Here is a 25,374-nt window from a genome sequence, read left to right as displayed (position 1 = left end):
TACTAGTCTGGTCTCACATTCTTGACCACTTTAGCAGCGTTAGGGTTGGGTTCAGTCTCATAGAGTGGGCTTTAAATCCATTCAAAACGTGTTTGTTTGCTCTCATAACATTTGTATCAGTATTGCACCGGTATGTCTTGCACACACACAGGTCACTATTTTAGGTAACATGGCTTATAGTTAGATAACAGTGATGATTACTTTTTTCCTCCAATAGTATGCAAAATACCAGCCAGCACCATGAATGATAGTGAGTTGGGGTAAAGCTTCTAGCTGGGCACCAGTTCTACCTCTCCATGTTCATTGACATAAGTAAACAATGTCTTTAGCAATAGGGTCTTTTTTTGTCACCAGGTTGTGGAGGGTAAACTTGGCTATAGCCTGTTATGTTTGAGGGAGCAATGGAGCCCCTTCAGCTCACCATTCTTAATTATAAAAAGCCTTAACAATTTAGAAATGTGCTCTTTCTTGTGTCATAGACGACCATCAAATTTGTGGACTGATTTCTACCTATTTATTTCTTTTTTAACTAGATGGAGAAAAGCAGGATTGGCTAGATTTCTCAACAGGTCAAAGTGTTTGTGGCACAAGTCTGATGCCCTGTATTTAATTCAGTAACCCACAAAGAGTGGGACACAGTGATGCACAAACACAATCCCAACATTCCTGGGCAAGAGGGAAAAGACAGGAGAATCACAGAGAAATTTATGAATGGACTAGCCTAGAATAATAAACACAGCAGAATAAAAAATAAACCCAGCCTCAACAAGATAGAAGGCTAGAACCAACTTCTGAGTATTGTCCTCTGCCCTGCACATGTCCACTGTGGCACATGTGTGCACATATGCACACAGGCACTCATATACATGAACAATGCCACACCCTAATTATCAGCAAATTAATATTGAAAAAGAGGAAAACAGGACGCTTTTCTTATTTAAATAAAAACAATACAAAGATTTATTTTCTTACTTTGCATTATAAATCATCTATTTTTCATGTTTTTTTCTGATTGACATTATCTGATCAAATATGAAAAATACTGTTTTCTCCTTCTTGCTAGCTCTCTATTGTTCAGGCTGGTTCGCCTTCTTTTCTTACAGGTCACGCAATGCATGGAATATAGTGTATGTCTGACAGATTCCTCGCCAGTCTAGATTACTGCAAAGCTAGTGGAGTTTCCTGCCCTACATGAGGCTATCCCAAAAGCTTGGAAAATCCCCTCAGAGGATTCTTGTGACTAAGCTTGATTTCTTACTGCAATTAAGCCAGAGAAAGAACATGATTCCACTGTGCAGCAACACCCAACACAAGAATATAAGCATCAGAGCCCCAGACTGGAGGTCCATAACCCACTGGATCACTTAATGGCTTGCTTATCCCGTTTTCTCTATGTGAATTTGTAGTCTTTTCCTAAAGATAATCGTCCAGGTTGTTTAAAACCCCGACAACTTCCTAAGTGGAGGAACAAATGATCTTTCATAATATATCTTAATCTCATTAACAAAATAAAACATATAAACCCTCTGAAATATTGTTCAGTTTATAGAGAAATAAGATGAACACCTGAATCAAAAAGGTACAGCACTTAGTCTTGGCCTTCTAAGAAGAGGTGAACAACCTCGACACTTCAGAGTCAGATAGAGATGAGCTTAAATTCTTCCTCCTTGTAGTTTAAATTTGATCATTACTTCATATCTCCTGGTGGTGTAGTAGGTTCTTCTGTCTATGTGCTGCTTTCATTGGTTAATGAGTAAAGAAACTGCCTTGGTCTGTTGATAGGGTAGAACTTAGGTAGGTGGGGAGACAGAACTGAATGCTGGGAGAAATAAGGGTGGAGTCAGGGGAAAGTCATGGATCCTCCACCTGAGACAGACGCCCATTAGAATCTTTGACAGTAAGCCACTGCCACATGGCAATACACAGATTAATAGAAATGGGTTAAATTAATATAAAAGTTAGACAATAAGAAGCTAGAGCTAATGGACCAAGCAGTGTTTTAATTAATACAATTTCTATGTGGTTATTTCAGGGCTTAGCTAGTCAGGCAGCAGAGACAAACAAGTGGTTCCCTGCAACATCCTGGCCTTATTTTTGCCATCCGTAAAAGGACAATATTTGCTTTGGAAGACTGCTACTCTGAAGATGAGAAGATGGAAGTCACAGAATCAGGTTCCTAATTTTGTGTAAGCTACTTATGACGAACATCAGTGGTATGATCTGGGGTTGACACAAGCTGAAATCAGATTTGAAGTCTAAATCCATGCTCTGCAGTTAGTTAAGTATATTCTCAGACACAAAAAGTATTCAAGTTCAGTGTATGTGTGTTTGTGGTGTATGTGTGTGTGAAAATGTGCCAGGTATGTCTGCAGAGTCCAGAAGAGAACTTCAGATGTTCTTCTCCCTCACTCCACTTTATCTCTTTGAGACAGAATTTCTCACTGTACCTAGAATAAGGCTTGCAGCCAGCCAGCCCCAGCAGTCCTCTTGTCCCTGATCTTTGTGGCTTTGAGATTGTAGGCACACATGACTGTTCCGGTTTGATTACATGAGCGCTGGACATTTGAACTCCAGCTTCATGTTTGTTCAGCTGGAGCTTTTACCTGCTGAGCCAACTCCTGGGCCTTTTCTTATTTTTATTTCTTGTGTATATGTGGCACAAATTATGAACCTCCATGTGCCTCTGTTTCCTCATCGTTAAGTGGGAGTGAGAACACTACCTGTATTAGGTGGAAGTTATGAAGACTGCAAGGGGTCATGCCACTCCGGCACTAAGAACATTGCCTCTGGCACCTTGCATGGTATATATGTTTATATGAAATTGTCAGCTATTTATTTATTGAAAATCTTTATTCCACTAGACCAGAACTGTTCTATTTAGTACATGCTGCAGAAGGATAGGCAGCATATTGTCTCTGAAAATGTGGGACCTTTGTTCTAATTAAATCCACATTTCATTGTTCTGGCTTCTTGTAGCCATAGATTTACAGTTAACTTTTTGAAAGCCAAAGTTTTGAATCTATGGTTACATGTTCTGCCTTGTTACTATACATAAAGACCCCAATTATACTACTCAGTTACTGCCTTCCAAATTTTTTTGGTAACAGTTAAACAAAAAGCACTTCAACAAAAACACCATTGTTTTCTTTAGGATCCAAGAAAGTTTAATTAAAATGCCAACATGATCAAGCAGGCTAAGAATGTTTTCTCATTATTCCAATTAAGAGTCAGTAAGATTTGATTACTATTATTCTGACTGCCCTGGGCTCTGGCAGATCTGTATATTTTCATTTAGTTATTCATCTCTAGTATACTCAATTAATTATCTCTCTCTTCCTTTCTGCCTTTCTCTTTTTCGGTATAATCCTTTTTTTTTCAAATGACCTCCAGAGCTTTTCCCTTCAAATAATAAGAATTATTTTAAGTTCTGCCAATTTTAGTCAAAACCTTAAATACCATTTGAGTTAATTCATATCTCATATTCTTCCTATAAAAGAAATATGTAAGCTTTTTTAAATGGAGCCTTTCCAGACTTGATATAATTTACTATGTAATTCAGTGTCTACCAGAGAATTAAAGTGATTATTTATGTTCCCCAGACTCAGAGAGTTAGGAAAACATTGAACTGTGCTGGTTTTCAAAAACACACAGTTGTACTTGTTTAGCAATGTTTCGTTTATATGCGGAGAACCTAGTATGTATTAAAATAGGTATGCGATTCTGTGTTGATGTCAAGAAAAAAAAAGGAAGTTGTTTCATCACCAAAGCTTGTATATTCAATGCCTGCCTCAAAATTATAGAAACACGGGCTGTGTTTGAAATAGTAAATAGACAGAAGTCTAAAATCCAAAATTATAATTCCCAAAGAAAGAATAACTCATTCTTTTTATATGGAATATTAAACCTTCCTAGCTTAATACATAATTCTGAGTCAATATGTGAAATGGTTTTCTTAGGGGAAATGTCTAGTTAGTGCTCTTTTTCAGCCTAGTCATTGTGCTGGTATTTTAAAATATATTACACCCAGATATTTAGGAAATGGTCATATGTCTTATAAAATATGAATCAGTGTAAGATAGAATTATGCTGTAATTTTTGTGAAAACCATAATTCTGAATTGAATACCTCTTGTGTTTTTAAGTCTCACCTGCATAAACATGAAAATAAAGCATGGGCTTAGAGAAAAGGGCATCTATAATTACAGCCAGAACTCTGTTGCCCTTAGTTTCATGACTGTTTAAACCACACACACATACACATCAGACCACACACACACACCACATACATATACCACACACAAATACCACACACACATACATGAGATACAGAGGCCACATGTACAACATACAAATACATTATATATATATATATGTGTGTGTGTGTGTATATACACACACATAGCGTATACATGCCACACACACTCATATACCACAAACATCAAACTTACACTTGACTAATACCCCCACACACATATACACACAAAACCCACATACCTCATATACACACCACACACACATACACACACCACATGTCACATAGACACACACCAGACACACATACATACATGAGCACACACACTTTTTTGGCTTCTCTTCAGTGAATAAAGGCCCCCGTGAATTTACAGTCAAATTAATAGCTAATATAACAAGTGCAATTACAAGAAGTGTTGCTGATTATCTTTGGATTCATTTCTCTTTTTAAATATGTTTTCTCAGTTAAGAATCCAAAAGAAGAGGCAGAACATGTCCACTCTTCCCCATGCACCCACCCCTTGGCAGCTGGAAGCCATTGCACATGTTTTGTTTCATGCCCTTGAGTAGCAACTGATGGTCATGGCAGTTAGCGTTCTTTACAGGCCTTTTATACACAAAATACTTTTCAGCTTCATTTACCAGATACACAAAGTCAAAGAAGAAAGGAATTATTATGATTACAAATCATTATAATCTTGCATGATAGAAAAAAAAAACAATCCCCTCTTATCCAGCTCTTTATTGATGGTGGAAAGAGAGAGATTCTTGGTGATGGAGCACAGTTTCCAAAGAAGATGTGAAAAATGGAAGTTCTCGGATGGCATTAGTGTCAAGAGGAATTCTCCCACGGAGGAATCAAATGCAGCATCTGAATTCATATTCAGCAGTACAGAGGAAAATGCAGTGTGTATTACAGTCCTGTGATCCTTGCATTGCAAAGTGGACGGGAATCAGTCACTATCAGTGTTATATTTCAATCTCCTTTACTGTACTTTGCAGCCTGCACCTCATGTTTCATCTCTAAAGTAAAACAAGGGAAATATGGGTGATCGCTTCTATGGGTGATGACACACTTCAATGAAAGAATTTACATAAATTGTTAAGGCTTGCTATATAATAAGTGTTCAGCAAATAATAGCTTCCCTTTCTAAACCAAATAGAAATACTTCTTCTGCCATCTGTCCACATGAATATCTTTTTCTTTTTCAAACCCATACCTTAGCAGCTAAGGAAGTGAAAAGGAAACTACAGTCAGCGAGAAAGTATTTACATACATCTAACATGGGAGTAAGTTCAAGATCTACAAGGAACTAAGAGATTACAACTCAATAGCAAGGAAATGAATAAGCCAAGTGAAAAAATAAGCAGAGGTCCTAAACAAGAATTCCCCCAAAGACATGCACACATCATGGGGAGTACATGGGAAATAGTACTACTGACCTGTGTGCATTGAAACCATAGTGAAGTCTCCTCACCTCAGACCTGTGACAATGGCTTTCTGTGATTAAGATGAAAGTTGGCATAGGGAGACTGCTCACTTGGTGCTTGTCTAGCATACTCACATCCCTGGATCCAGTCCCTAGCACTACTGAAAACCAGGAGAGAAAGCACACAACTGCAATGAATTTCATGGTCATCTTTGAACACGTCGTGAGTTCAAGACCAGCCTGCGGTACATTATACCCTGCCTCAAAAAGACAAACTGAAACGGGTAATAGTGGTGCATTCCTTTAATCCCAGCATTTGGGATGCAGGGGCAGGCAGATCTCTATGAGTTTGAGGCTAACTTGGTCTATACAGTGAGTTCCAGGACAGCAAGATCCTACACAGAGAAACACTATGTCAAAAAACAAAACAAAAACAAAGTCACAGCACCAAACACTGATTTTTGGTAAAGATGAGAAACAAGTTTTGGTAAAATAGGAGCAATAGGAAATCTTTTATACTAGTATTGGTTATGTAAGTTAGCAAAGTGTAGAGAAAAAATAGTATGAAGATTCCTTAACAAGCTACAAATACAGACTTCATGATATCTAGCAACCTCATTTACCCAAAGGAATGAAAACAAATGTGTCCAAGGGAACATGAAATTACATGTTCATTGCCATTATTCCTAATAGCCAATATATAGAATCAATCTAAATGTCCGTCAACACATTAATGCATTAAAAATTATAAATACACAATTATGCCTTTAAAATGGAGAAAATAATGTCATTCGCAATTATATATAAACTTAGAAGATATTGTAATAATAGGAAAAGAAAGACAAATGCAATATGAACTCATTTCTATGTGGAGTCTAAAACAATGGAGTCACAGAGAAATAGAGTATGGTGTAGTTGTGAGAGGCTGGGTTTGGGAATAATCTAAACAATTTTAAGAGTCATCACATGGCGAATGACTAGAATAAAACAACATATATTCCAAAATAAGAAAATTTTAAATATTTCTCAAGAGAAAAATAAGTAAGGTTATAAATATGCTAGTTAGTTTCATTGAACTATTCAATATTTCATATATATGTATGTATGTCAAATCATTACATTGTACCTCATAAACATAGTTTATTCTATGAACTTAAAAACATGCCTTACTCTTACATGCCTTCAATAAGCAAAAGTGTTATCTTACAATTTTTCATCATCTTTTTGCAAAATTTATTTAACTGAATTATGGAAACCCCACTTACCCATTTGCTTTTACATTTATAAATCATTTCTCATTCAAAAAATTACTTATTCCAGTATTTATACACCAAATTTTCTTAAAGCATAAAGTGTTTTTGCTACACTTTGTTTTGGAGTGTTTATGTCTACACCACCACCATAGGATGGTGCCTGGAGAGGCCAGAAGAGGGTGTCAGATTCCCTCAAACTTGAATCACAGGTGATTGTGAGCCATGAAGGTGGGTGGTGGGAATTAAACCTGGATCCTCTGAAAGAACAGCAAGTACTCTTAACCAGGGAGCCATTTCTTTTGCCCTCTATTTTTTCTTTCCTTCTTTTCTTTATTTTTCTTTTTTTTTTCTTTCTTTTTTTTTTTTTTTTTTGTGACAGAATCTCACGATGTAGTCCAGGTTAGTCTCAAACTCACAGAAATCCACACGACTCTACTCCCTCAAAGCTGATATTAAAGGTGTGCACCGGTACATTGAGCTTCAAAATGTCTTTTGAAATCAAAACTTTCTACTTTACATATGAAATATTTAACAAGAATAATATTAAACTACCATTTTTCTTTAACCAGGTATTAATAAGAGCATATGAAAGTTATATAATTTAAACTTCTTTATAAATTCTCCAATTTTATTTCTAAAATAGAACTCCCACTCACCACAGGCTCCTGAACATTTAGCAATTAAATTAAAAGTCAGGGTTAGCCAGTTTGCAAAGAAAATAAAATCATGTTTAAACTTCAAAGTTACACAGAATTTTAAAAGTAAGAAAGATTTTTTGAATTAACAACGGGTTGAACATTAATGTATCTCATCTTCGTCCCTTTGTGATGCTGCCTAATTTTAACTGTGTCTACTGCATTCAGGCTGCATGAGCTCCTTTATCTAATCACAGGCTGCCAAGAATCTGTTTCGACACTCACCTGGGTTAATATGCATCTTATTGTTCTTCAGTTTGGAAAATGAAGCTTTGGACAGAATCCATTATGCGTGTATTGGTTTGCCTTGAGCAATTGTTTCCCAAATGCATATTAATTTTGTTATTATTTTTAGCTCTGCTCCCTGTAGGTGCCTGTGCCCTGAGCCTCAGCCCAGTCCTTGAAGACAGTTACGACAGGCTGTGGGAGGCTGACAAATGGATTTCCAGCACCTTAGACTGGAACGGCAGGGGACTCTGGCTATCCTGGGAACATAACTAGGCCACACAGTAAGAAATTCAGGGAGATAATTCCTAAGATCCTCTAGAAGTTTCCTAATTATCCACAGTCATTTCCAATAGGCACTGGTCCCCCATACACCCAGAAACAAGAGGGATCTGTGCTTTAAACCATGAGAAGGCTATTGTACGGCGACTCCACCGGAAAGTCAATGTGTATATTATGTCAGAGCTCTCTAAAGGGACAGAACCGATATAACTAATTGATATTCAAAGAGAATATATTTTCCTGGCTTATGTAATTAATATTGTCAGAGTGGTCTGACATGGCTGTCATACACCAGAAAAGCTGAGAAGCTAGTAGTTGTTCAGGCCATGATGCTGGGAGCCGCAGTAGTCACAGTGTGCTGCTGAAGGCCTAGAGGATACTGGGAGATCTGCTTATTCTCCGTCCATGTTGAAAAATTGAAGAAGTTGGCCCTAGCCTCAGCCTAGGAATCAGCAATGTCAGCAACAGGATAAATAATAGCAAGAGTGAGGGCAACCAGGCAAAAATGCCAAAAAGTTTCCTTCGTTCATGTCCTTTTATGTGGGCCTCCACTACAAAGTGCGACCAGCATCGATTAAGACAAGCAAGACAATCCCTCACAGGCCCGTGGACAGTCTAACTCAGTATTGACAATCCCTCATTGAGAACGTCTTCACCAGAGATTCTAGGTCCTGTCAGGTTGACAGCTAAAGCTGACCGTGGCTCATGTTAATGAGAAGAATGAAAATGTGTGCTTTTCCTAGGCTTCTTGAATTTATTTGTGCACGAACCATCATAAAGGTATTTTTTTAAACTACTTTAAAAAGTAGTTTCTCTCAATAAACTACTATTACCAGAAAACAAGCCAGAAATGAATAGAAAAGGAGACATTAAAAGTTGTTATACTCCTGGCTTGTCTGGAAAGCTGGGAGAGCCTGCTTTTGTCAGCCTGTTGTCCTATACAAGAACTAAAATTGAGATGTGGTTCTCTGGCCTTTCAAGAATTAGAGCCGCATTTCTCATCCTGGGCTCTGCAGACTACTCTATCTCTGAGACATTGGCCAATATTCCCCAAAGGGTTCCCAGGTCACAAACTACAGATGTGCAATATTGTGACTGGACTTGCCAGAATTTTCAGTATTTTAGCACACATCAGACAGTCCCCAAAGATATGAATTTGATAGATTTCACACAATTAATTTGACGGGAAGTCATTTTTTATTAATTATATCTTGAGAGGTTTATTAAAAAAACAAATGTTTAAATTTTATCTCATAGTGTCTAAAGACACAGGAATGAAATAAATTAGAATGCTTATCAAGAAATGACCAGGGCCGGGCAGTGGTGGCGAATGCCTTAATCCCAGCACTGGGGAGGCAGAGGTAGGCGGATCTCTGGGAGTTCGAGGCCAGCCTGATCTACAAGAGCTAGTTCCAGGCACCAAAGCTACAGAGAAACCCTGTCTCGAAAATAAAAAAAAAAAAAAAAAAAAAAAAAAAAAAGCCGGGCGATGGTGGCGCACACCTTTAATCCCAGCACTCGGGAGGCAGAGGCAGGTGGATCTCTGTGAGTTCGAAACCAGCCTGGTCTACGAAGCTAGTTCCAGGACAGGCTCCAAAGCCACAGAGAAACCCTGTCTCGAAAAACCAAAAACCAAAAACCAAAAAAAAAAAAAAAAAATGACCACACATCTTGGCTAACGCATGAGGCCTTGGCAACATGAAAAATAGAGAAAATTTCCAAATAATTGCCAAATATCTTGAACATCAAATAACTAGTTTGGAAACCAAGCAACTTTGCTTTTACCTGTTTACGAAAAACAGATGAGAGGTCGGGAACATCTCTCCTAAACTCTCTCCAGGATGTGTGCAGAAACGTTTGTTGTTTTCCTCTATGGCAATCTGACTGCCAGAAACTCACCACGTCTATTCTCAAGGTCCATGCCTGAGAGATCTTTAACTTCCGTGGGACTCCTGTGTGAGTCCCACAGTTGACGTTGATCTCTACACCTCAAAAGATCTCTTCTGAGCTGCCGTGCCCAGCGTTGCCTCCACTGGCATCTATGAGCCCACAGAACTCCGTGACAATGATAAGACACTCTGCATGGGGAAAAGTGTCTCAAAGGCTGTTGAACACATCAGTAAAACTATGGCACCTGCTCTGTTAGCAAGAAACGGAATGCTGTGAGACAAGAGAACATCGACAAACTGATGATTGAGATAGACAGCGCTAAGAATAAATCCAAATTTGGTGCCAATGCCATCCTGGGAGTATCCCTGGCTGTTTGCAAAGCTGGTGCTGCAGAAAGGGGGTACCCATCTACTGCCTCGTGGTTGATTTGGCTAGGCATCCCTGAAGTCATCCTGCGGGTCCCACCTTTCAATGAGATCAAAGGCGGTTCTCATGATGGCAACAAGCTGGCCGTGCGGGAGTTCATGATCCTCCCTGAGGGGGCGTCCACTTTTCGGGAAAGCATGCACATTGGAGCAGAGGTTTATCACAACCTGATGAATGTCAAGGAGAAATATGGGAAGGAAGCCACCAATGTGGGTGATGTGGGCAGTTTTGCGCCGAACGTCCTGGAGAAAAAAGAAGCTCTGGCGCTGCTGGAGAACGCAATTGGGAAGGCTACACTGACTAGGCTGTCATCGGCATGGACATAGCTGCCTCTGAGTTCTTCAGGTTCCGCAAGCATGACCTGGACTTCAAGTCCCCTGAAGATCCAGCAGTTACATCACACCCGACTAGCTGGCTGGCCTGTATAAGTCCTTCATCAGGGACTATTCAATGGTGTCCATCGAGGACCCCTTTGACCAGGATGACTGGGAAGCCTGGCAGAAGTTCACAGTTGGTGCTGGCATCCAGGTGGTTGAGGAAAATCCCACAGTGGCCAACCCTAAGAGGATGGCCAAGGTTGTCAGTGAGAAGTCCTGCAATTGGCTCCTGCTCAAAGGGAACCAGATCGGCTCTGTGACTGAGTCTCTGTAGGCGTGTAAGCTGGCTTAGTCCAATGGTTGGGGCTTCATGGTGTCCCATGTCTGTGGGGAGACTAAGGATACTTTCATCGCTGACCTGGTGGTGGGGCTCTATACTGGACAGATCAAGCCGATCCGAGCGTCCAAGTACAATCAGATTCTTAGAATCGGAGTAAGAGCTGGGCAGCAAGGCTGTTTGCCGACAGATCCTTCAGGAACCCCCTGGCCAATAAAGTGTGGGTGGAGATCCCTGGAGCCACCAGCTGCCTAGACCCTGTCCCTGATGTCATTGAGGTGGCTCAAAGCCGGCCCAGTGCCTGCCCCTCCCTTGCCTCTGCTTCCTTAGACATCATTGTCAATGCCTCACTTGACCACCTGGAGCCCTGCTGGGAACCCCAGCTTTGTAATCATGTGACTTGTCCGAATCATTGTTTGTCATCTCACTTCCAAGCCCAGTGTGATCTCTAGGGTGGCCACAGGCGGGACCCTACCCCAGCAGAATAAAAGCCTCTCTGACCCATAAGAGCACACTCTGTGAGTGGGTAAAACTAACAAAAAAAGAAACAAAACAACAAAAAAACAAATGTAGATAGATGATAAATATATAAATGATAGATGCAGACAGATAATAAATATCTTATATGATAGATATATCTGTTATATAAAGTAGATAAGCAGATATACTGATGCAGAAATACTATCATAATGATGACAATGACAAATATAATTTATGTAATAAATATAACATATAATAAAATATAACATATGTACAAAGATAAAATATATTTCCCTATCTGAACAAAAGAATTTGTGTTTACATGTGTATGCGTGTGTGTGTGTGCATGCACGTGCGCACGTGTGCTAACATTCATTTGGTCAACCAATATTCCTTCAGCATCAATTGTGTTTTAAAGTCAGATGTAGTACTAAATATTTGAAAGCACTTAGATTAAGCCCAGGAACTCTATGAGTTTAGTTTCATGGCAGAAGGTGCCATGCAAACAAGCTAAATACCCTGAAAATTCAGGAACAGAACTATGTTTATAAAGCCAGGGACAAAGAGTCACCAGAAAAAAAAGCTTCTTAGAAACACAAGTGGCTGAGCTGAGCCCCACGACTCTGCCTATCACCTAACACAACGTGAAGATATTACAAAGCTCTATCCTACCAGCTGTCAGTCTCTTGTAACTCTGGTAAGAGTTCAACCGCAACAGCCATCTCCTCAGAACTGCGTTGGGATCCATACTTACCACTGATAAGTAAAATCCAGGCATTGAAACAATAGATGGCACAGTGTGCTTCTTTTTTTATTGATTTTATTGAACTCTACATTTTTCTCTGCTCCACTTCCAGCCCCTCCCCTCTCCTTCAACCTTCTCCCTTGGTCCCCATGCTTCCAATTTACTCAGGAGATCTTGTCTTTTACTACTTCCCATGTAGATTAGATCCATGTCTGCTTCTTACAGAACAAGAAACTATCACAGTAGTATTGGCTTCAAGAATGAGTTGAGGCTGTCACTCAGATTACCTGTCTGGAAGAAATCTGGAAAATCTTCTGTTTTGCTGACTGCAGTTTGCTGCTGGACCGAGCCTTTGAACCGTTGATTCACTAATTTAAAAAAAAAAATCACATTTTGCCAACCAATTACTCAGCATTCCATGACAAGATCAATGATGTTAAAGGTGTTCAGCTCATTGTATTAATCAAATAAGCACAACATATGAACAAAAACCAACAGTCAGCTGATCTCCACCAATTGCTGATGAGCTGCTGTTTAAAACAATTAATAGTGAAGCAATGCTTGAAAACTAAGGGCAAAGGCCTAATTGATTTTTCAAAAGTAAGAACACTCTAAATGCTCAATTAATTAATAATTTGCCTACTAATTGATTTCTTCAAGGTGTCTGACTGGCAAAATTGAGAAAGGTCCCATAATCACTATCCTACTACCGAAGTCTTTCTAGACACTGGGAAGGTTAGAAGATCAATTTAGATTCCCATTAAGTGGCGCAGAAAACTTTCTCCAAGGGTGAAAACCCAACTATCAAAAACAGAGAAATGAGCAACTAATAAAACTCTGGGGAGAGCTTTGTGAGATGAAGCAATGCCGTGAAGAAGATGAATACGTTAGAGGAAAAGTCCTGAAATGCTGAAAATCTCTATCGGAAATAACAGGGATTTGCCAAATGCAAAAGGACAAGCTTGAGAGTGAGAGACTTGCGATGAAAATTCCTTTAAACAAGGGTAATGATCTAAATAAAGAGAAATGAGCAGACAGGGTTGCCAAGAATTCGACTAATTATCTTTTATTCCCCAATTCCTTATTTTCATTGTACAAGACAAGTTATGTGACTTTCTGGTAATGGAATCTGATGAATGAAGTCTAGATAATGTACCAGGGAATTTTTTTTTTGGGGGGGGGGCAATCCAAAAGCATCCTAAGGGTGTTGTTGGAAAATAACAGTGTGAATGTTAGGAGTTAGCAGTTAGCTGAGCTGTGGGTCAGCCACTCTGCTGAGAATTTCATGGAGAACGACTCACTGAAAGCTGGACATTTCTGTCAAAGGTTGTTCTCTCAGCTAGTAAACAATTTTTTTCTGTTTGAATATAAGATGACTGTAAGGCTGATGCCCCCAATTTCTACATTGTCCTTTATCAAACTGAAATAGTTAAGAACCACCACAAGGGGACGAAGGCAAAATAAAATCCAGGCCCCTTAATCTATTAGCAGACATTTAACAGTTTTGTAACAAAATAGCAGATTAGATGCCAAGGTCAGAGGGTGTTGTCTGAGCTTTCTGTCCTGCCCACTTCCTGCAGTCATTAAGTCCCAAAGAAATCACACAGAGGTCGACATTAATCATAAACCGATTGGCCCATTAGCTCAGGTTTCTTATTAACTCTTATAACTTACATTAGCCTATTATTCTTATCTGTGTTAGCTACATGGCTCAGTACCTTTTTCAGTCGTGTAGTCACATCTTGTTTCTTCGGTGTCTGAACAGGACTGCAGAGGGAATTTCCCTCTTCCCAGAATTCTCCTATTTTCATTGACCCGCCTCTACTTCCTGTCTGGTTGTCCCACCTATACTTCTTGCCAGGGTACTGGTCAATCGGTGTTTATTTAAAACACAATTGACAGAATATAGACAATTGTCCCGCACCACAAGGGTTTCAGACAAGAAGTCCCTCACACTAAAACAGCTAAAAATCTACTCGAGTTTAAGACAGCCACACAGTAACACACTAAGGCATGAGGAACTGACAAGGAAAATGTCATAGCTCACAAAATGCCCCGATGATGATCCCTGGAATCAACTCAGGCGTCAGATGTTCTGTCAGCCAAACAAGAACCTTTGATCAGAGTGGATTTAAAAATCTCTAACTTGAGGACCAGAAAGATGGCTCAGCATTCAAAAGTCTGCTGTACAAGCAAGGTGACAAGGTTCAGAGGGTAGGAACTCACACAAATGCAAGGTGGCCATGGGGCCACCTGGAATCCAGGCCTCCAGGAGGTAGAGCCCAGGGGGTCTCCAGGCATGTTGTCACCCTGACTGAAGGAATACAGTGGAGGACCAATCGAGGAAGATTCTAACACCAGCCACAAGCCTCCACGTAAATGTGCACATGCGTGTGCACGCATGGACACACACACACACATGCATTCAAACATATATACACACATGAAAAGAAAGGGGACAATCCTCTAATTTTGAAAGTCACATAGCTGAACAATATGCTTAGAGTTTTTCAATGGCTTCACTTCGATGACATCTCTAAAGTATGAGTTAACAGCTGCCTTGGCTACTCTGAAAGAAACTTTCCAGGCTGCTTCTCCTTTTCGAAATTTAGTTTTTATTTTCGCACAGCTATACATTGTATGCTGCACTGATCCCCCCACCTCATCTCCACCCACCCCTCTCTTTCTCACTCCCTTTCCCTGTCAGGCCCATTTGGCCTCCTGGAGAGTTTCGTGATTATAGATGTGACTTTATGTCTCTAATAAAACCTAGGAACCACGAGTGAAAGAAATTAAATACTGTTTGTCTTTCTGAGGCTAGCTTAATTCACTTAACAATGTCATTTTCAGCCTCATCTATTTTCCTTCAAACTATACAAATTTCCTTATTTATATCAGAAAAAAAAATCCATTGTGTATATATACCACATTTTCTTACCCATTCTTTGTTGCTGCACACCAAGCTTGATTCCACAATTTATATATTCTGAAGAATATTGCAATAAATATTGATGTGGTACTATCTCTTTGACCTGTTGACTCGGAGCCTTTTGTGTAAATACCCTGAAGAGGTATCGTGTGATCAAATGGGAGACCTATTTTCAGTGTGAGAATCCCGCATACTAACTTCCATAGTAGCTGGACCAATTTATATTCCAGTCACAATACAAGACTTCCTTTTTGTCTACATCCTTACCAACATTTGTTATTTGTTTTCTCAATGACTGCTATTCTTACTGGGGTGAGGTGGAATTTCAATGTAGTTTTGATTATATTTCTCTGATGGCTAGTGAAGTTTGAACATTTTTTCTTTCTCTTTTGGGGGATATTTGTATTTCATCTTTTGAGACCTCTCTGTTCATTTCACAAGCCCACTTTTTAGGCTTCTTTATTTCTTGTTTAGTTTTTTTAGTTCTTCGTATAGTATAAATATTGATATTCTGCCCAAGATTCCTGCCATTCCCTAGGTTGTCTCTTCACTCAATGAACCGTTTCCTTTACTGTAAAGCTTCTTTTTTTCTTTCATGAAGTACTTTTGTTGATTGTTAGTTAAGGCCACCTGTCTAAGAACACCTAAAGCTATTGACCATAGCTAAAATAGGATAAATATTTGATGCCTCCATCTTCCTATCACATGTGCCTTTTTGATTGTACTCAGTTCTGCAAATAAATGTTCTGAGTATTAGTTTCATATCTGAGTCTAATACAGGGTTAACTTGGTCATTGTCGTCTGTACTTGGCATGCTTCTTCCACTCTGCTTGTGTTTTTTTCTTGACAGTTCTAGGCATTATGACCTAGCCATACCCATACTGTGAGACCAGGATGCTTCTACAAGGTGCTGTTGCCAACTAAAACTCAGCAGCGCAGATTAGGGTATCCAATGACCCACCATGTGCATGGTCAGGGTGCCAGTATATAGGAAGAAAAAAAATCTCTCTAAACCAGGTTTACAACTAATGGACAATTACAAAGCTTTACCCTCTTCAAAAAGCCAATAAAAACCTGTCACTTCCTTTATTCAAATGAGCTTCTTGGTTCCCTTGGTCAATGGTAGTACATTTGGAATTGTGTTGTGTGACTCAAGGTGAAGTTCCAGTAAAGGGCTTCTAGCTGTCTTGTTTTTAGTATGTAGTTTTGTTTTATTTGTACTATTGGTACTTCATGCGATCCCACTGTCCAATATCAAACCATATACTCTCTTAGCACTTTAGCACAGATATGCTCCTAGTTTAGCTCACAACAACCCTACATGTGAGACACCATATGTTAACTACCATATACTCATAACAAAATTCTGACCAAGTAAATTTCCTCCAGGACTGCTGGACTGGTATACTTAGTCTATAGAAACATATGAATTTGATATCAGAATATAGTCTTTGGGCACAAGTGCAAACAGACTGACTCGGGTTCTGCCACTAAGTAGTTAATAACATCCTTTCTTCCTGTCATTTCTTCATAAATTTATAGTTTTGTGTATAAAGTAGGAAAGCTTCATGTTTTAGACATTTCTTCAGACTTAAGTCCTTTGTGAAGACCCTCACATACATGTGGAATTAGTGAAACATTTATGCCTTTTCTTGTTAATCAGTTCTTGTATTAACTCATTTATTAACTCCAGCCAAAAAGCCTAGCCTACATGAGAATTAATAAGTGGACAGAAGGACCTCTCTTTCTTTCTCTTTCTCTCTCTCTATCTCTCTCTCTATCTCTCTCTCTCTCTCTCTGAAAACAATATGAATATACATTGAATCATTAAGTAAATAAACCTAAAATATTTTAAAGTAAAATTACTTATGTGTATTGTTCAAAATTAAAGAAAAAATAAGAAGAAAAAAGTATTTTACAGATTAACAAGGAGCTTCTTTTGACCCCCTAGCTGTATGTTTCCTTAACATAAGTTATTAGATTATTATGATTCTCTGAAAGAAAGTTATGATGACCCAAGCCTAAGGAACTCGCCAGCTCTCTTCTGATCCTGTGGACTTCAACTCCAGTGCGCCAGCAAATGTACTGTGAGAATATTTAAGCAAATAGCATAGGTAAAGTCATCCCGGTAGCAGTATCTGTGGTGTTGATGGTGCTTGTTGGGAGACAAACTAATAAATGACTTTGTTAAACATTTTAACATTGAACTTGTGAATGACCGGATTTTATTTGAAAATCCATTTTAACATTGAACTTGTGAATGACAGGATTTTATTTGAAAATAAATATTTCCAGTGTCTTTTATTCTTCAACATAGAGAACTCAGTTTGCCAAGTATCTAAAAACCAAGTGGTTCATTTTCACCATTTTTATTTCCAAACTAACAGAAATGTATCCCTGCCTGCTTCTCCCTAGAAAGTGAACGGGCACGAATCACATGTGCTGCCCATTATTACCAAGGCTCCGGAAGGTAAGCCTCTATGTCTCATGCATATGTGTGAGTGGAAAATAGATGACTGTCATGAAAACTATTGAATATGCTTTAGTCATCATTGAAAAGAATTTACGAATTCCAAGAGACTGAAGGCTTACCATCAAAGAGCCACGATGAACAAATGTACATTTCTGATTGAAGATTTAAGAGCTTATAGTACATATGTGTTCATCTGCTTTATTTTACCATTTAAAAACAATTAGAACCTTTCTCTTACCCTCCTAGCTGTATTTAGAGGAGAAACAGCATTTTATAAGAAAAAGAGCATTGCTATGGGACCTAGACATCCATGCTCTTCTGCCAGATGATTTTTAACAAGTTGAGAGAGATGAGTTAAATTTGAATGTATTTTTATCTCTTGTATTTTGAGACCCAGTGCTTCAAAGATGCTAATGGATATGACCATATACACTGGTGACTTGAATCCACCTCAGGAATAGCCCCTCCATGATCTTCCCTTCCAACTTGCACTACACCAGTTTGACTGGCTGACTCTCTTTTTCATTCATGAGGGCCTTCACTAACAACAATGACAAGTACCGTTTGTTAAGTCTATATATATTCACTGTATATCAGGTCTTTCTAGGCTTCTTTAGCCTCCTTGTTCCCCAGGGGACAGGTGAGTGTGTTATCCACCTGTTCCGTGGCCCCACAATGCAGGACAATCAGACCCTATAAAGAGTTGAGTCAAAGAAAGAACTCAGTTTATTACTGTGAGCATCAGCCTATATAGGTCAAGTGGCACGGTGTGATGTTGGGATACCTCCAGCCAATGAGAGGCAGCCAAACCCTCCAGAGAGGCGTCTACCTAGTTTCTGCTGTCTTATCCTCACTCAAACTGGAGTCAGGCTTCTCTCTGTCCTACAGGCCTTGAAGTACAGACCCTGAGATAATTTTGACCCAACAAGGTTTTGTTTATGGCAGATGGATTTTAGAAGCAACTCAGATATCCCAAGCTCCACATCCATGCCCTTTGCAGCTCCTGCTGTTGTGAGGCAGAGTTTATCTCTCTTGATCTAGACTGACTCTATAGTGTGATTTAGTTAATAGCATATAATGGGTATAGTGACATTCCATCTTCTAACCTACTGCTTCAAGATTGTTCTAAAAACTCTGTCATTAACATAACAGGGAGGCCTGGCAATGGTGGCCCATGCCTTTAATCCCAGTACTTGGGAGGCAGAGGCAAGCGAATCTCTATGATTTGGTGGCTAGCTTGGTCTACAGAGTGAATTCCAGGATGGACAAGGAACTCTGTCATAAAAAATACAATATAGATATAGATAGATAGATAGATAGATAGATAGATAGATAGATAGATAGATAGATAGATAGATAGATAGATAACAGATAGCCCATGGTACTGTCCAGGAGACAAGGAGTAAAGAGTACATAAAGCAAGAAACTGCTCCAGCCATTGCTCTATATTAGTAAAAAAAAAAAAAACTCATCTAAGAGCAGAATCTCCTTTCTGATCTACAGTGGACTGGAGATGCAGGAGGGGGCCATGGGGAGCCTCTCACAGTCAGAAGATGTGTTGATCCAAAAGGAAGAGTGGTTGTTGCTTTGAGCCACCACCTTCTGATATGGCCTTCTAGGCAGCACCCTTATTCCAAGAGAACTATTTTCTCTAAGCACACCACAGAAATTTCTCATTCACTCCTTGAAATAGTCTTATAAGAAAGCTATTTTTATGGTACTATTTTAGAGACAATGAAATGAAGCCCAGAACAATGGACTTGCTTCCAATAACAAAACAACTACATCATACAAATGATAAATACCTCGTTTACTATTTATTATACACACCAATGTTTCATATACAACTTAAATAAGATATATCCTAAATTCAATGATGTTAATACACAAGAGAGAAATATATCTTGGAGTGGATGAACTATGTGTAAGTGGTGGTAACCAGATCATTGGACTGGGTTTTCTTTCTCATCTATTCAAAAATTATTTGAAATGCCCAATCTTTAAGTAGTAGTTTGAGAGTAGTGTGACCCTTTTGTGCATTTTTAGAATAGTGGATGCTATGTTTATCTCCTCTTACAACACTTTTTTTAGTCCCATGGACTTTTAAATGCTTTTCTCCCCCATCTCTCCACTGATTTGTGTACTGTAATATTATCTTCTAACCACAACCTCTGTTTTCTTCCAAATATTTCATTGCTTGAATTATTTCATTAACATTTCTACTTCCCAAATCCCCCTTTGGTTGGTTAGTCTTCTAAAAATTCCTCCAATTTATCTATGTCTCTTAAAAGAAATTAGATGCTCACATACTAAATATAGTATTAATGAGACCTAATCACCAGTGCTGAATTAGATTAATTACCTTGCTTGTTTTCAATGTGACACTCATCAATCAATTAATATTCCACACAAGTGTAATTCTTGCATTGTATTTCATAAAACAGATTAATCTGACTAAAGCTTTTGGAAGTAGAGAGAAGAGGAGCAGGCATTGCGTCTTCTACCACTTGTTACTTATGTAACCTTAGACTAACAGAATGCATCCTTGAGATACAGTATTTCCATACAAAAATGCTGACAGGCTCATTCCAGCTTATGTTCTTCAGGAATTGTTCTGAGATGTAGGATTAGTAGGAAGACTTCCAGTGGTGTGCATACCTGTATCCATGTAATTTACTCCATGGATTTGACCATACATGTTTGAGAGGCCTCCAGAGCAACACTGTGAGGCTATTCAAAGCAGTCAAAAGTCAGTTTGCCTGGTATCCTGGAAGAAGAGATGGACAGAAAGGATAAGATAGAATCTATTGGGCTGAGTGTAGACCAGAAGAAAGTTCTACAATCCACGTAGGTCTCTCACTGTCCCAAAACCTCAACATTAATGGTATGGGTGTCCTGTTGGTCGCCTTGATTCCCTCATCACAGAAGCAAACACATCTTGTCCCAGGGACAAGAAAAGCTTAAGGATACTTAAGAATGCTGGTGTTATTACAGATCTTCACTGGCCACACCTAAGGATGAATCAGGCTCCTCTACTACAAGGTACAACAGAGATTGGCATCTTGCACTTAGTATTGTCTTCTTTAGCAAACAGAGTGAGGAACTCAGTTTGCCCTTCAGTAAATACTGTTTTGTTGTTGTTGTTGTTTGCTTTGGTTTTTGAGATAGGGTTTCTCTTGTGTAGCCTTGGCTGTCCTGGAACTCACTCTGTAGATCAAACTGGTCAGGAACAAGTAAATACTTTTAAAGTATATACAAGGATATCGCCACATAAGCTTTGAAACTGCAACTATGTGTAGACAGAGGCTACTTGTTCATCTTCTGGCTTCTCAGACCCAAATAATCACACAGAAACTATATTAATTACAACACTGATCAGTGACTCAGGCATATTTCTAGCTAGCTCTTACATCTTGAATTAATGCATTGCTATTAATTTGTGTATTGCCACAAGGCTGTGGCTTACCAAGTAAGGTTTTGGCTGATGTCTTATCAAAGACCTCAGAATGATATTACCTAAGTAAATTGGAAGTATATTATAAGCAACTTCCAAAGTTTTAGAATTGACAGAGACATCTTGCTGTCTGGACTATCATCCAAAGTTCTTCAGTAACACTGGGGCATCCATCTTCAGCCTATAGACCCATAGTATCTGGTGGAATTTTGTCATAAAGAAGGAAATTTGAAAGGCTGTTTCACCTATCTTAGTAGTTTTTCAGTCACTTTCTTCTGTATCCTACAGAATGTCTTTTAGTTTCTTCTGTGAAGCAGGAATACTAAAGGATCATCCCATCTTTTGGAATGTTCAGCAGTCACTTTACCATGAGTCCTGCATGTCCAGTTCACATAGCATACCATCAAACAGTATAGACAAGAGCAGTTTCTTGCCCAAATGGCTAACCTTGTCACACTGAAGGCAAATTTCATAAGGAGTTTCTTCAATGCCCATCAACCTCTCTGAAGTAATTGGTGCAGCCAGAAGCAGACACATCTCACTGTCAAGAAAAGTATGCCATTTTCTGTAAGTCTTCGAAGTGTTTATATTATATATCTAATTAGTTAGATTATATATCTAATGAAATATATCTCTGAATATCTAGAAAACTTAACTAACAAGACTACAGTTTGACTATAATAGATGACTATATATTAATCTGTATTTCTTAATTATAAATTACATTTTTAAATGAGCTGCACAAACATAATGCCTTAAACATGAGCAGAAATATGTATACACAGTGTAACAAAATTAACCTTAAATTTGTATCAATAGATCAAGACCCATGCCAATGGGATATATCTATATCATATTTATTTTTGGAAATTGACTGTGACCATTAATCACTTATAATCAACCCCCTTTAAATGTGAATAAATATTTATAAACACTCATTTTGGGAATTTGGGCATTGTTCTCTCCAAACTGTTTCCTGCTGTTTGTTGCATGAAGGATTTTTAGGGTCCATAGAGACCTTTTGGGGAACCTTGTTCCATCAAACCACATTAGCCTAGAAGGTATCAACATGTTCTCATTTTCTGTGGAAACAAAAGCAAAACCTTTTTTGCAAGGCAACATATCCTTAGATACAGATTTTGAAGTCAAGATACCTTTAAAATATATGTGTTGGTTTATCTTAGCAATCTCCAGAATAAAATATCTCTCTACAATCAAAAAAAAATTAAAGAAAACACAACAATATACATAATCTAGATTCTATGTATATATTCCATCTTTCTGTGGCTTATTTTTCTTTACCCCTTTAATCTATAACTGTCTGTACTCTTTTATGTTACATTTACTGTCTCATTAAAGACTTTATTTTTTAAACCCATTTCTTTTTATAATTCTCTATCTTCTTTTTCTTTTCTTTCCCAAGCCTGTGTACATTCTTAAAAACATACTGGGTCTTGTTTAGAGATCTTCTATATGTCTGAATCATTCTATTATGTATCTGTAATCATTTTCTGGCCAGAAACACCATTTTATTTAATATTAAGTGAAAGTGGCTAGGACTAAGGCTGTTTTGCCTTTTGTCTCTATCCATTACAACATGGACAAGGTACATTTACTGCCAGCTCTACAAACCATGCTCATCACCCCACCTCCAGAGACACAGAGGGTCTATGTTGTCATTAAGCAAGTTGTAGCACTCTGCTCACAAACCCCAAGTGTTCTGTAGCAAGACTTCTCAAAAAGACCAGAGACATTTACACTGGTACAAAACAAAAAGCTGGCTCTTAAAGAAGCTGAACATATTTTGCTGCTAACACTGAGTCAGGAAGCTTTCTCTGAAAAGGAGTAGTGCCTCTGCTCGCCACCAGCAAACAGAGCCCACCCAAAAAAATGCTGTTACCAAGAAGTCATGTTCTTTTGTGTCCAGATTTTTTTTCCAAGCTCTCTCAGGTTGTTCATTAACATGACATAGACTGACATGAGAAAGGTATTTTTTCTTTATATTATGTAATCTACTGAGTCCAGGTTATATTTTATTATGAGTGATTCCATAACCCTACAAAGATTTTTTTAGCCTATGGTCATGAAATCACATTACCTAATCCTTACATTCAATAATAGACTTTCACTTGACTTGGTAAATGGAACTTCACAATGGATGGTACCCTGAAGGTTTGATTGATTGAATACAATAATATTTACATTTTTCCTCATTCTTAAAATTGTAAGGATCTTTAACATACATGTGATCCTTTGTTTCATGAGTTCAACAGTCATTGATTCTATACTATCAATGAATAAGAAAATATGCTAAAGAAAAAAATGACAGTAAATATGTTCAAAAATATTTTGTCAGTTTCTTCTAAACAATACAGTTTAACCACTGTCTTGGTTAGAGTGCCTGTTACTGTAAAAAGACACCATAACCAAGGCAACTCTTATGAAGGAAAACATTTAATTGGTGCTGGCTTACTGTTTCAGAGGTTTAGTCCATTATCATCATTGCCTGACATGGTGGTGTACAGGCAGTCATGGTGCTGGAGAAGGAATGGAGAGTCTTACATCTTGATCTTTAGGCAGCAGAAGGAAACTGTGAGCCACACTGGATGTAGCTTGAGATTATGAGACCACAAAACCCACCCTCATAGTGACACACTTCCTACAACAAGGGTACACCCTCTTCATTAGGCCACTCCTCCTAATAGTGTCACTCCCTATGGGCCAATCATTCAAAAGGATGAACCTATGGGGGCCACAAATCAAATCACCACAACCACTCTTTTCATATCATTTACATTATATTATGTAACCATCTAGAGATGGTTAAAGTATAGGAAAAGATTTATAAGTTGTATAAATGCTAGATCATTTTATATAAGGAACTCGATCATCCTCAGAAATTTGTGGTTGTAAGAAGACCCTGAAACCATCTTCTATGAGCTCCATAGAATGACTATATCAATATATACATATTAATTACATTATTTCACATAAATTCTGGTTTATGCTACTGATAATTTGTATTAAGTTATATACTTGCATAAATATGCACACAATTTAAACGCAACTTAAATATTTTAATGTCTGCCACAAATTCAAATTTAAAAGCACCATTCTATTTATGCCCCCTTTGAGACAGAAAATACTGAGCTGAAGTATTTACTGTTATGTTCCTATACACTTCAGCAATCCAATAAATTAGTCAACAACACTAACATGATTGAGTAACAAGAATAAGCATTTAGGGCAGCCTTTCACTTTTGTAGATCATTATGAACCAATCGTTTTTCAGATTTATGGTATGTCCATTGACCACGGCTATTATCTTGTTTTTGGTACTCAGATTATCTCAAGCATGCCCTAAATTGGTTCTTGTGGTCTTTTGACATAACACCATCAATCTCAGAATCCTTCTTTTCTTTCTGGCCCTATATCAACTATTTTCTAAGAGGTTGGTCCTCCGGAGCACTGGAGCACATCACAGGATGACCGCAGCTCTAAGCCATGCCAGCATACAGGACTAAAAATGAAGCCCTCCATCCCTTTTACCCCCAAGATCTCAGCCTCAACCTCAGGGACCACTCCTGTTAGTAATCTTTCCAGTTCATGTCTAATGATACAGCTCCTCTGTTTAAATCATTCAGTCTTAAATTACATCTTGGTAGTGCTGCTTTTTCACTATAAATTTTGATTGCTAATGAAAACACAGGAATGTTGTCTCATAATAACAATTTAAATTCTAATATAATTTTTTTTAAAGTTACTAAAGTTCAAATGTTTGGATTGTTCCTTTGTGGCAACGAATTCTGTTATGTAAGTGCTATGAAGTTAATGTCTAGATTTCCTCAGAACCCCTCAGCTACCGTGTCTTTGCTGTGTTCATATGCAATACCAGCTTGTGCAGAGTGGTTTTTTTTTTGTATACTCTCACTGTGAGCATTGGCATTAAGAGCAATGTTGGAAAACTCTGTGCACATGGGAATCTGTAATCATTCTCATTTTTCTGGAGCTTGCTATTACAAGGGAAGAAAGAAAAATCCACTCTGCTAGGTCCACCATGAGATACTGGGACTTTCTGTTTGGTCTCTGTAATTCAACAATTTTGGTTCACCACCAGATTGTCCATTTATATTTTACACTTTTATTTTCCAACAATACAAACCCACACGTTGTGACATAGCTGATCCA

The 25,374-nt window shown here is 38.4% G+C and overlaps 1 pseudogene; it reads left to right on the top strand.

Moving 5' to 3' along the window:
- The window catches only part of LOC130876340 (enolase-like), a 46,061-nt pseudogene extending 34,504 nt beyond the window's left edge, over positions 1-11,557 (top strand).
- Positions 11,558-25,374: the final 13,817 nt, after the last annotated feature.

This window comes from Chionomys nivalis, chromosome 6, assembly GCF_950005125.1.
Source record: "Chionomys nivalis chromosome 6, mChiNiv1.1, whole genome shotgun sequence".
Taxonomy (NCBI): Eukaryota; Metazoa; Chordata; class Mammalia; order Rodentia; family Cricetidae; genus Chionomys; species Chionomys nivalis.
The sequence above is the reverse complement of the archived record's forward strand: the minus strand, read 5'-3'. Positions and strand labels throughout refer to the sequence as shown.